The sequence below is a fragment of the Delphinus delphis genome, chromosome 2 (genome assembly GCF_949987515.2).
Source record: "Delphinus delphis chromosome 2, mDelDel1.2, whole genome shotgun sequence".
NCBI lineage: Eukaryota > Metazoa > Chordata > Mammalia > Artiodactyla > Delphinidae > Delphinus > Delphinus delphis.
This window is the reverse complement of record NC_082684.1, coordinates 37688464-37702367: the sequence shown is the minus strand read 5'-3', so window position 1 is coordinate 37702367 and position 13904 is coordinate 37688464. Positions and strand designations below refer to the sequence as shown.

The 13904-nt window shown below is 41.3% G+C and overlaps 1 protein-coding gene across 1 annotated transcript in view; it reads right to left on the bottom strand.

Annotated features, from left to right (window-relative positions):
* ESR2 (estrogen receptor 2) overlaps nt 1-11256 on the bottom strand; it is a 59529-nt gene extending 48273 nt beyond the window's left edge. Inside the window, exon 1 of the mRNA XM_060004432.1 lies at nt 11185-11256. The gene's annotated coding sequence lies outside the window, so the exon portion shown is untranslated. The remainder of the gene's footprint in view (nt 1-11184) is intronic.
* Nucleotides 11257-13904: the final 2648 nt, after the last annotated feature.

Sequence of the window (13904 nt, the reverse complement as noted above, 5' to 3'; positions counted from 1 at the left end):
TAAGCTTTCGCAGTTGAGGCACTGCAGGGACACTGCAGAAGGAAGAGGCCACAGTGATTTCTGGCAGGGGCAGAGGCTGGCAGTGTGGGTGTGAGAACATCCAGTGGAGCCTATGCCAGCCGTAAGTCCAGAATGAGGTCCCACTGCAAACTTGTAGCCCTGGCACGGCGAGAACCTTTCTGCAATCACCTGTTCAGACTATGGCCTGAGGAGTTACACAGAAGTTGTTCCTTGTACAAGTTTCATCACCAGCACATGCACACTCTGAAGGTCTTCTGCCCCCACGGGCACCTGGACTCCCAGGGCCCACACCACCAGCTGCTGATCACCCGCTCCCCACCTGCAACTCCAGACCACTTTCGTCCAGCTACACAGTTAACATTTCTGCTAATTAGTGGCCAAACCATTTTTTTCCAAGGAGGTCTGAATCCCCCAAGTTTGTCCATCTTTGGGTAGTCTACCTCAGCTCCATGTAAAGTTTCTTATATCTTATACTTAATCTCTCATCATAGTTGGTAATTCTTACATTAGACTTCCCCTGTTGAACCTACTGTGTAGTTTCTATCTCCTGATTGGACCCAGATTGCTATGCAATAGAACAGAAAATCCTAAAACAGCAAATTCAAAAACTCAAGGGACTTCCCTGGTGGTCCAGTGGTTAAGAATCTGCCTTCCAATGAAGGGAACGCAGGTTCAATCGCTAGTCGGGGAAGTAAGATCCCACATGCTGCGGGGCAACAAAGCCCATGCGCCACAACTACTGAGACCGTGCGCTCTGGAGCCCACTCGCCACAACTAGACAGAAGCCCGTGCACCACAATGAAAGATCCCTCGTGCCGCAACTAAGACCTGACAGAGCAAAAATAATAATAAATAAATATAAAAAAAAGTCAAAAGTTTTTGGAAATTTGTCATAGGATAAAGGTGGTATCTCAAATCTCTAGGAAAACATTGGACAACAGAATTATCATTGGAAAAAGAATGTATGCCAGAGTAAACTCCAAATGTTAAAGACCCGAATGTTGAGAGAACTGGAAAGAGGAAGGAGAGGGAGGAGGAGAGGAGAAGGGGTAAGACAGGAATGGGGGAGGAACAGGGGCTGCACAGGTACTAGAAGCAAATGTAGATAAATCCCATTATAACATGGGTGTGGGGACAATCTTCTTAACTATGACTCAAAATCCAGATGCAATTTTAAAATGTACATAAAAGTACATAAACTCATGAAAGTAAACATCTGCATATCATAAAAACACCATAAGTCAAAAGAGTAATGACAAATTGGAAAAAACATACTCCCAACTTATATTAGAAACAAAGGGGTAATTTCTCTGGTATATAGCGAGAACTCTTAAATTAAGATGGAAAAAAACCCCCAAATATTCATTAGAAAAATAGGCAAAAAACACAAACAGAACACAGGAAAAGGAAGGCAAATGGCTCTTAAAACACATAAAAATATGTTCAACCTTGTTCAATAAAGAGATACAAATTAAACTGCACCAAGATACCATTTCTCACTTATGTTTGCCAAAAATTCAATTTTTTTTTTTTTTTTTTTTTTTTTTTTTGCGGTATGCGGGCCTCTCACTGTTGTGGCCTCTCCCGTTGTGGAGAAGCTCCGGACGCGCAAGCTCAGCGGCCATGGCTCACGGGCCCAGCCGCTCTGCAGCATGTGGGATCTTCCCGGACCAGGGCACGAACCCATGTCCCCTGCATCTGCAGGTGGACTCTCAACTACTGTGCCACCAGGGAAGCCCAAAAAATTCAAATGTTTGACAACAGACTCTCTTGGAAAGGTTATGGAAAAAACATGGACTTGCTCCTACATTGCTGGTGAGAGTGCAAAATGGCACAACTTCCATGGGTATTTGGCAATAAATAGCAAAATTACATATGCTTTTTACCCTTTGGACTATGAGTCCATAGTGATGTTCAAAAAAAGAGGAAAAGAAAAAGAGAATCATCTGCTACCACTGTATCAGTTCCTCACTCTGAAAATTAGCAATTAGGGGAAAAGAATTAAACCTGTACTCTGCCTTTTGAAGAGAACCTGTAGTTTATCCCAATGTAGAGGGAAAACCCTTCTTTACCAAAGAATGACACTTAATAAATAGGCCAGAAGAATATTCAGATGGATAGACAGATAGGTAGATACATACATAGATACATAGGTAGAGCAAATAAGTCAAATTGTCAGCAATTACTGAATCTAGATGGTAAACATACGGACATTAGTCTTTCAACTTTTCTATAACTTTGAAATTTTTCCTGATAAGAAGCTTTGAAGGAAAACAAACAAAATAAGAAATTAAAAATGGAAACCTGTTTTAAAAAAGTTAAAATATATGGAATAATATAATTTGGGGAAGGGAACAATGACCATTAATAATGAGACTGTTTGAGAGAGATCATTAAGAATCTAACCTGGAGAAGTTCTCCATCTTCAATATTTTCTGCTCCAGCTGTCACATACTTCCATACGTAAGCAACTTGGCTCTCTAAAGCTCCCAATTCCTTTCTCCTGACATCTTCCTTGGAATGCTCATTCCATTTGTCCTCAAAACACAATATATCTATGATGTTTTTTAAAAATGTCCATAAATTCTTCAATACTCTTCCCTTCAAAAGGTGGTGCCTAACCTCCCCCTTGAATATGGGCTAGATATAGTGACTCCCTTCTAATGAATAAATTATGGCAGAAGGATGGCATGTACTTCTATGACTAGGTTATAAAAGGCATTGCAGCCTCTTCCTGGCTTGCTCTCTTAGATCACTCACTCTGGGGAAAGCCAGCTGCCATATTGTGAGGACACTCAAGTAGCCCTACGGTGGCCTCCTGCCAGCAGCCAGCAAGGAACTACAGTGAAAGAGAGATTTTGGAAGCAGATCCTCCAGGCCCAGTTGAGTTTTCATATGACTGTAGCCCTGGCCAACATCTAAGCTAAGCTGCTTCTGGATTCCTCTCAGAAACTGTGTGAGATAATGTTTGTTGTCTTAAGCTGCTAAATTCTATGACAATTTGTTACAGAGCACTAGATAATTAATATAATATCCAAGGCAAAATTCATCATTTTCCTCCCCCAAACCACTCATTTTCTATTTGTGTTAATGACGAAGGCTATTACAGTTATCTCTGACTTCTCCCCTTCATCCAGCTACCTTTCATCACCAAGGCACATTGGGTTTTTCTCTCCATGGTGCCTTTCCCCATGGTCATGTCTTTCGCCAACCTTGGAGCAAGCTCTTGTTACTTCTTATCTGTGCACCTTAAATAGTCTCCTTACTGCTCCTTGCCTTCAGTTAGCTCTTTCTCCAGGGCCACAGAGCAGCCAGATTAACATTCTTAAAAACCTAGCTCTGAGCAGCCCCCTGCTTCCCACCAGCCTCTTAATAAGTCATGCTCTTTTAACATTCAAGGCATTCCACTATGTTGTCCCAACTCATCATTCCACTCTAATCTCCTGATATTTTCCTACAGAAAACCTGCCATGTTCATAAGAAATATGCAAAGTGCATTGTGAAGCGGTTGGCGTTTCATGCCTTATCACTTTTTTCACTCTAGCACCCCTATAGTAACTTACATAGAAATTTAACCCTCCTTATTAGAAGAGAACTACACCAAATCCTTTTTGGAAATGGTAAAGGTGGGGTGGGAGAGTAAGAAGTAAGTACAGTTAGATTTTAAGCTCCTGAAGGCACACACTGTATTTTATTCACCTTCCACTACAACGCAATAAATATTTGTTGTAAGAAAAGAATATGAAGAAATGTGTTGAAAATATATGATTTCATCCAGTATAGAGTATGAATCAAAGATGGAGCACTTGCAGTAGCCATGGTACTGAGCTGAGACAGGGGATCTAAAGGAGTTTCAAGACAGGCACTCTGCCTTCAGGGAGCCACTATGCCCAGTAAAAGAGGCAGGCAGACCAGGTAAAATAACAAGGAATGAATACAAAGGTGCTACCACTTCCAATCAACATTGGTTGTCCACAAGGGACAGGAGAGAGAATGGTAGCTGGAAACGAATATAAGATCAAGGAAGTTTAAAAAATATATGCATTTATTAATCATGAGGACAGGATTCCATATTTCAGCTACTTATTCCCAATCAATATATACAATCCCTGATTCCTAATAGAAAATATGCAGGATAAAGCATATAATGCTAACTAGCAATTTCCAAACTTTTTTAAAGTTGTAGCAAAATACACATAATAAAGTTTACCATATTAACCATGTACAGTTCAGTAGTGTTAAATACATTTTCACTGTAGTGCAACCAATCTCCAGAACTCTTTTCATCTTGCAAAACTAAGATTCTACACCTGTTAAAAACATCTTGCAAAACTAAGATTCTACACCTGTTAAAAACAGTTCCCCCATTCCTCCCTCCCCCAGCTCCTGGCAACCACCATTCTACTTCTGTCTCTACAGACTTGACTATTGAGTACCTCATATAAGTAGAATCATACAGTATTTGTTCTTTTGTGACTGGCTTATTTCATCTAGCATAATGTCCTCAAGGCTTATCCATGTTGTTGCATGTATCAGAATTTCTTTCCTTTTCAAGGCTAAATAATATTCCATTGTATGTATACACCACATTTTGTCTATCAAGGAAGGGTTTTAAATACAGACGCTTGAAAACATTTACAGAACCATGGAAATGATTGAAGTTAGAGCAAGTGGTTGAATACAGGAGTTGGTAATTAGGTCATGAGTAACCTTTAGATGTCAGCTCGAGAACTGGCAGAATTATTAGGAGGCTTTTGTCCCTCAATCTGTCTTGAAAACACCTCTCCTATTTCAATCCACCTACACACACCTGTTCACTGTGCTTATGTTTTCAATCTTGTACCTTGGTGATTGGATTTTAGTGCATTATTTTTGCTAAATGATCTGAGCATATCTTATGCAGCCAAATATTTAATCAAAAGACATTTAAAGTACTTTAACAGCACAACTTAAACAGTATGTAACAACTGAGAACAAAATACTTAAGGTAACATGCATAACAAATTGTATTTAATGCATAATGTAACCTGGAGGTAATAAATTTTATATTTCTTTTTTTAATTGAAGTATAGTTGATTTATAGTATTAAATTTTTTTTTGAACTTATAAAAAAGAAAACAAGATGTCTTACCCAATTTAATAAATAAAAAGCATATCCAAATGTTAGTGTAATCACCATGGTGAGTATCCCAACGTTCTTATACAGAGCACTGCTCAAGGTAAACTTACATAAGGATAAACTCTACACTCTCAATCATCAAATGAAGATTAAATTATATTCAAGAAATTAAGAAGCAGGAAAGCAGTGGATTTTAGAATAAGAATTTGAACAAGAGACTTCAACTTAATAATCAATTTTTAAAAATCAATTTAATTGTTTAAACAAAAAATCATTCTCTGAACATTTTGACCAATCAAGGTTTTACTGAGTTTCATGTTGTCTCAGCTTTACATTGCCCAAAAGAAATGTATTTGGCGTTTCGGCTTAAGTATCAGTAGAAAAGCCAATACACCAAACTATCAGAAAACCACCACTATCTTTTCCTTTCATTAGGCCTCTTAAAAACGTAAAGCTTCTACGGACACAAAGTAATGAATAGTAGCATGGAAATTCATGAACTTGAAATAGCACTCCCCATTATCTAGCTTGACAGGGAAAACACCATTTAAAATGAAGATCATCTCTCTCTCAGGAGCAGAGAATCAATCCCATCACTCATTTTCACCTACAACTGAAATGTTCATTCTCGGCCTAGAAATGCTGAAATGACCTGTCAGACATATACTGCCAAATGGCAAATGCCAGGATTCATCCAGGCAATAAATCAGGTACCACAGTGACTTTGCTTAGAAAATATGCATTTCACACATATATACCAACTTCTCTAGAATTTCCACACATCCCCAGTACCATGATAATTAATGTGAGAGAACTGGTTGCTGGACAGTGATTAAGAGGATATACTGTTTTTTGGTTGGGTATCTTTTAAATTATCCAGATTCACATGACAACTATTTGTCAGTGCAGTCTTGGGTAACTAATAACTTGGTAGCCAATGCAAAGGGTTTTTCCTTCTTAAGCAAAGACACAACAAGGAGTAATGAACTTAAATCACTGCAGTAGACCTGGGAGACAAGAGAATAAGTAACAAAAGGAACGTCTGCTCCACTGGAGGTCTAGAAAAGTGAATAAACAACCTGTGGTCATTTAAGTAGTTCTGCTCTAAAACAGTGATATAAACTGATCGAAGGAAAGAATTCCAAGAAGAATATATTTCTCCAGCACTGTACTACAGATTTTCCCACACATTCGTTTGAACACCCAAGCATTGCCTCTATGACCACAATCTCTGGTATAACAGGGAAAAAGAGTCTCTAAACAATTTAATTGTTGGGCCTGGAAGGCATGGAATTTCACCTGGCCAACAAAAGAACATGTACCCGGACATCCTGATTCTAAGAATTAATCATTTCTTTGTGTGCCAATTTTCTTTAATTACTCATCACAGCCTAAAATAGTTGGCCTGTATCCTTCATGATGAACAGCCCTTGTCTTCTGCCCAAAGATGTCTCTCTCACACTCCCCCAGCACACACACCTGTGTGGGGCCCTCTTGGGTCACATCTATGTCCAGTGGGAAAGCTTTTTGTACACATGGGATTATAGTGTTCTAATGTACTGGCTGGGAAATACGTTACGGCTCTTAAACTAAAAAAAAAAAAAAAAAAAAAAGGTTTTAAAAATTCCAAATATTGACAGTGTTTCCTTGAAGAAGAAAAAGGCATGCCCTAGAAATGGCAGAAAGACATTCTAGAAAGAGTAGACTGATTTTATCAAAGTGCCAATCAAATCTAGTTTAAAAAAATCAGAAGGCAGTCACCACCAGGCCTGTTTTTATGTATATTCTTGCCCAGTGGACAGAGTAGGGATCCAGGTCCCAGGCCCAACTCTGCCTGAAGGCCAGGTGATCTTAGTTTACTCAGGTAAACTCCCTGAGTTCCTATATCTCCTTCAGGAGAAACGGGGACCTAATATGGGTTCCCCTTTCTCACAGTGTTTAAGGATGAAGTGAAATGATGTACATGAAAGTATTCTGCAAAGGTATCATTACATATGCAAGAGGGTGAAGTCAGTCTATCGGCACGCCACTGAATATGCTTAGAGTGTTAGGCAGGATTTCCAGACAATTTAGGTTAAGACACCTTTATGGCCACCCTGAAGATTTCTGCCTCCTAATTTTACTCTCTTAACTTCTTCTTGACAATCCACCACCACTGTCCAAAAAGCTGAGCTGCTAGTAGCCTGTGTGGAACACAAAATGCCACATTCTCCTATGCTGTATTCTCAAGCCTGCCCATCACACTTCCCCAAGCATTCAGTTTGAACACCCCACACCTGTGTGCCCCTCAGAAGCCATAAATTCACATTCACAAAGCAGACAATAGAAGGAATTTCATGGAAAAGATAAAAAATATGTCTTAGGTGTCAAGCGTCCTTGATGTGTATAAGTGGCTATTTGCCAATCACTAGCCTTAAATATTAAGAAAAATATTAAGAGTCTCAATCAGTTTAATATTAATTAGAAATAAAGAAAAAACACTCCAAAATCATCATGGAACTGATCGGTAATAACTGACTCACATACAACTCTTAAGAACATGTACACGTAGTTTCCAAAATGAGAAAACTAACTCCCCTAATAGCCAACTGAGCTGGTTAGGAAATTGAATTTTGAGGGCTTGAATATGGGAAGAGGATAAAGCCTCAGCCCCAGGGTTATCACACCCTAAGGCAGCAGTGTGGAGGGAAAGCCCATCAATCTTCTCTTTCATCAGCAGGTCTCTGCTCCTTCCTAATACCAAGTCAGTGACAATACTCCACTTTTAGGAAACAGAAGCATATTCAAATATTCATTTGGGGCAGGGTGAGGGAGAGGGTGAGGGAGAGTTGTGGGTGAAGAGATTCAAAAGGACATGACCGATGCAGAAGTTAAACGGAATACATTCAACTTGCCTGCCAGTCTGGGGTTTGACAGTGAACACAAAACATTCACTAACAAAACTTTGCAGTCCTGCTTTGAGGAAATATATAGGAGTCCAGTAATTTGTCTTTCCAGGTGACCTTCATTCTTCTCTCCTCTCTCAAGTACACCAGCACAAAGATTCCCTTCGTAAAGCCCTTAATTATTATCAAGAGCTGTAACCGTTCCTGTTGGAAATGCCAACTATCCAGTTTGCTGGTGCCTCATAAACTTGCCACTCTGCATACCCTAGTTACTGCCACTGCAGTTCTCTGAAAGGTACGTTGTGTATGTATTTAAAAGACAGGCTCTTGTTTTTCATAGCACAAAGGAAAACGGCAAACGACATCAGTCTGACACATTAGGAGTGCCTAGCAATAACAGGCACCTAAGTGTTTACTGAATTGAATAATGTATTAAACAGTAAAAAAAATACTGGTTTATAAAAGAGTTTACATCTATGTCCTACAGGAAAACCTAGATTTCAAAACATGGGCACAGGAATGAAAAAACTGACATCTACAAATAAATTGGGCACAGACTTTAGCTCCTATTAAAGAGAGTATTTTAACTTAAGTAGCCACAATCACTCTGTATTTCATTTTAAATGTCTACAAGTTGTCATTTTTAATCGTTCCTAGGCTTCTCACTATTTGATAATATGTAATTTCAAGTAGCTTTCTTTTTTTTCTTTTTTTTTTTTCCCGGTACGCGGGCCTCTCACTGCTTGTGGGCCCCTCCCGTTGCGGAGTACAGGCTCCGGATGCGCAGGCTCAGCGGCCATGGCTCACGGGCCCAGCCGCCCCGCAGCACGTGGGATCCTCCCGGACTGGGGCATGAGCCCGCGTCCCCTGCATCGGCAGGTGTACTCCCAACCACTGCGCCATCTGGGAAGCCCTCAGGTAGCTTTCTTAATCTCACATATAATAAAAGTATCTCTTAAATGCAAAGATTATAAAGGAACCACATATTCTACTAATATTACATAAATAACAAATATTTTTTTTAATGCCCTTGTATTTCAGTTTGGGATAACTAATGATGCAAACTGTAACCAAAGGCTTATACCACAATGGGACCCAAATTTGCTAAAAATTAAACCTATTAGCCCAATATGAATCTAACACGTATTCCAGGCCTCTGGTTTCCCATATACAAAATAGTTTTGTCTTTTCTTCAATTTACCCCAAAGTGTATAGGATTAAAACAAAAATACCAGAACCTGGCTCATCCCAAAAAAGGAAGGGAACTGAGGTTTTCTTTTGAGAAAAGGGAAGGAAGACAATTATTTCTAAGTAAGAATATGCTGAAGAGCAAAACTATATAATCAACAAACAGACAGTGATTTCCAGGGGTTGGGGTTGAGTGGAGAGGGCTGACTACAAAGGGGACTTCTGGGGGTGATGGAACTGTTCCATGTCTTGATCATGGAGGTGACTGAGTATACCGCTGTGTGCAACTGTCAGAATTCACAGAGCGATACACCTAAAGAGGCTAGATTTTACCCTATGTAAATTACACTGCAATAAGCTTGACTTTTCAAAAATGTTATTATGTCTAAAACAGTGTGCTAGGCACTGAATGATGAAGCCTAAATTCAAGTATACATTTCTCAAGGGCTCTAGACATAATTATCAAAAAACCAGTAAATGGTTCAAGTTCAGCCTTCAGCATTCTATATTATTTTATTATTTATAGATATTATAAAATGATTCAAAACATGAATTAACATTATTACAAGATGTATTTTGAATCATTACCTGTTGGATCACATATATAGAAAACTACATGTAATATTTTTTTAAATGGACATATCAATATCTATTAAATGCTAATTATATTTTTAAGGGTTGAATTTACTACTAAATCTTACCTATTCCATATTATAAATAAACTGAGAAATGTAAATGATGATTAGATTCATTCACATCCCTCAGAACCACTACGAAAGATGTCCTAAATGTGTTTTTAATTGACTTCAGAGACTTATAGGACTTAAATGTTACAGGAGACTGGTGACTTCTGAAATAATGTTTCAGTAATTCAACTGAAAAAAAATGCTTGAACATAAAATGGAATCCTAAGGTTTATGCTTTAACACCTGCTGATAAACAGATCCTAACATTTCCCCCTCTTCTAGAATGTATGCAAAAACAGATTTTCTGCAGGAAAAAAAAGAGCCAAAGAATAAGTGTGCAACGTTCTTTTCATAGTCACAGTACATTTACTTTTTACAATACTCACAGCACAAATCTTTCTTTCCACATGTTCACTTTTTAAATAACAAACATCCTTCTCCACACACAAAGAAAAACAGCCACTGTTTAGAAACTTAGAACAAAAATAAAAATTCCTAATGGAATGCCCATGTAAATACTAGAAATCTAACTAAACAAAATCCTTCCTCAAAAGTGTTGTGTACCACACCAAAGCACAAAGTTGCTTTTTAAAAAGCTAGTAAAATTGAGTCAATCTTATTTTCCTAAATAGAAATTCACCCGAATCCAAAGTTTTGCTTTTCACACACACACACACAGATATATATATATATATACAGATTCCCTCGACTTAATTCTATATCCAGTATTAATTAGGCAGGAACGGGAAAACAACTGGTTAAGAGAACAGCGGCTGGGGTTCCTCGTCAGCAAATAAAACAAGCCCAGATGATCTCAATCTTACTCAATCCGCCCAGGAAAGAAGTAACTCCGCTTTCTGATATGATTAAGGTTTGCCAGTTAATACATTTAAAAATACTAGTCACCTGCCTGATACATGTACATCTTCCCAGGCCCACAAAACTCAAGCATGAAGTGCCCTGGTCAACTTTCCTACCGTCACCGTTTCATCCACGGTTGGGAAATCCGTAGAAAATACAGGAGTTTTGCCTTTTAAAAAACATGTATATTAGCACAGTCAACCCGGAGCTTACAGGCACAAACCAATTAGTTAACTTGCCAGCGTCTTGAGTGAAAATATTTAGTCAAAACATGAAATTTCTGTTTCCAGTAGTTTTCCAGACTGGTGGATTTGGCGGGGGGGTTGGGGGGTGGCTTTTATTGTTCTCAATATTACTATTTTCCCATCGCTGGATTTCAAACATTAAATCAGACAAATCGCACCTTGACCTAAGGGGCACTTACCCTACTTGTACACACCCGCCTAGCAATCACTGAAACGCGGCACGTGCTTTTCCCGGACTAGTTCTGTTCCCCGCACCCGGCTGCGGCACCAGCTGCGGAGAGTGAGCGCACCTCGCGCAGCCCAGATCCCAAACGCAGCACCGGATGCCAGTCGCAGCCCTGGACGGTCCCGCTCTGGTCCGGCTCCCGCCGCCTCTTCTCTGCCCTGCAAGTTTCCAGAGGCGTCTGTCGCAGCCTCCGCTCTCCCGGCGGCCTAGCAGCAGGGGCGAGGGAGTGGGTGTCAGAAGGTCCAGTAGCCGGAGACACTGCAAAGATCACTAACGAGGAGCCTCTCCTTCCTTTTAAAGACGCGAGGGGCGGGAGGGGGAGGGGGGAAAGAAGCCCAGAGCCCACGTGACCACCTAGCCAGTGGCCGGGAGATCTCTGGAGGAGCCGGACTACCCGCCTCGCGATCCATACTCACCTGAGCGACGTAGGAAGCCCCAGGGTAGGGGCTGTCACCGTCGAGCGCCTCCCAGTCACCCGCAGGAGCAGCAAAGCACAGACGGCTCCCCTCCCCCGGTCTTGGATTTGGGAGGTCTGGGGCGGGGCCTGAGAATGTGCATTCCTAACCAGGTCCGGGGTGATGCTGAAAATGATGCTGCCGGGTTGGGGGCCACGCTTTGAGGGTCGGCTCCCCAGACCCTGAGCCACGTGAGTCTGAGAGGAGCTGGATGCTTTGGCGTCATTAAATACAGAAGTCTGACTAAGCATCTAGAGGTGAAACTATTTGCCCAATCGATTCCCAGCGGCAAGGGCAGCCTCGAGCCCCGGGAGAGGCAAAGCCACGCGGCATGGTCGGGAGGTGGAAGGTGTGGGTTCTCATCTTTCAAGGGCTGGCGGGGAAGGCCTTTCGCCCTAGAGCAAAGATCCCAGGAACCTCCTCAAACTCACCTACTGCAAGGAAGCGCGTGGGTGAAGGACGAGGGAGGGGAGGTGGTTCCGTGCTTCTCTGCGGAGACGCCCCTCTTCCCTGGCTCCGCCTCCGTCAAACTCTCTCCGCAGGCGAGCGCCCCCTGGTGGCAGCTTCTGTTCCCCGGGTCTGCACGGTACCTAAGCTCTCCTCACCCACCCCACCCGGCAGTGGTGCCCAGAGTGAGGACTAATAAGACTATTTGATAGTCACTAAGAAGCAACTTGCATCTTGATGGCAAAAATCGAAAAGAACGTAGCAGATGTCCCACAGGGCATTGTGAGACCCTAGTGCCACATTTGTGCCTAATTAATCATCACACTACGGTTCTTGATGCGGTTGTGACTCCAGATCTCTGATGCAGGAAGACCAAAGGGGCATATGGAGGGAAACTTTTACAGCGTTAAGTGTTGGGGTTTAACCAAAATAGCCTAGAGGGATGCTAGTGTGCTCTGGGTTTGTAAGAGTGAAGTCCACAGGTCCACAGGTAGCGGAGACAGTCTCCAAATGTGGAGAGCCACCTACCTTATAAACAATGGTTATCAAAAATTTGTACCCTCCCCACCTCCAAGGTTCATTAAAGCTTGGACTCCTGGACTCTTACAAGTTGTGGGGCAGAGTTTCCTGATTCTTGAGGCTGAGAACTTTGGACGGGCGGGTGTAGAGCTGACAAGATCCCTGTGGAGGATGGTAGAAGACAAGATGCTTATCTTTGCCAATCTCTGCTCCCCTGTTCCCTTTCCTGGGTTTTTCTCCAGGTGCCCAAATACCCGTATTCTTTTTCCTTCTTTCCACCTTAAGGAGAAAATTTAAAAGGATGGTTTTTAAAAATCAGTTCCATTTGGTAGTACTTGTCAACAAGATACCTCTGCAATGGAAATTATTATGAAGGAATTTCAGTCATGAGCCAACAAGCAGACAAAGATGATGTGAGGGTTAAGAAAACTGACATCTATTAAGTATCTGCATCATGCCAGAGAGTGTGCTAAGTGCTTGCACAGCATCTCATTTAATCCTCATTGACCCCACTTCTCAGGTGAGGAAACTGAGGCTCACAGAGCTTATATCAGTTACCTGAAGCCATGCATAGTGAGGAAAGAACCCAGTAGCAACAATGCTTTCATAAACAGCTACCACTTATTGGGCATTTAGCCATGCTCCACTTTCTACATATTATCTCAGTTTATACACAACAAGCCTCTGAGTCAATTCTGCTACTAATTAACCCCATTTTATGATTGAGAAAATGGCCAGTCAGTGACTGAGAAGAACTTGAACCTAGGCCAGAGCCCAAGACTGTTTTCTTCCATACCACAGCTGCAATCAATTGGAAATGAAGATGGCTTGAATGTCAGGACATTATATCTCCTGCAGACAAGCCCCACCTTAAAGCCTCCTGCCACCTGTGAGAAAAGCTTCTGCTCAACCCTGGAACTAGAGCTCCCTGTTTGCTGTAGTGCTTCCTTCAGAAGTCATTTCACTCACAGGAACAGCATGTTCTCTTTTTAAAGACCCTCAAACACCCACAGAAGCTGTTTGTTACACAAGGAAACCCCATTGCAGGAAATATTAAGCAAAGAGAATGAATGGGAGTGAGTACATTTCCTTCTGACTCACCCTGTGGATCGAGAAAGATAATGGCACCTTAGGGATGGAACCTTTGCCAGGTTGAACGCAGAGAGTGGAGAGGGTGACTACTCCAACTCCCCCAAACCAAGACGAAAACTAAGAAGGGATTCCTGAAACAGTTAAGTACCATTAGCTAGGC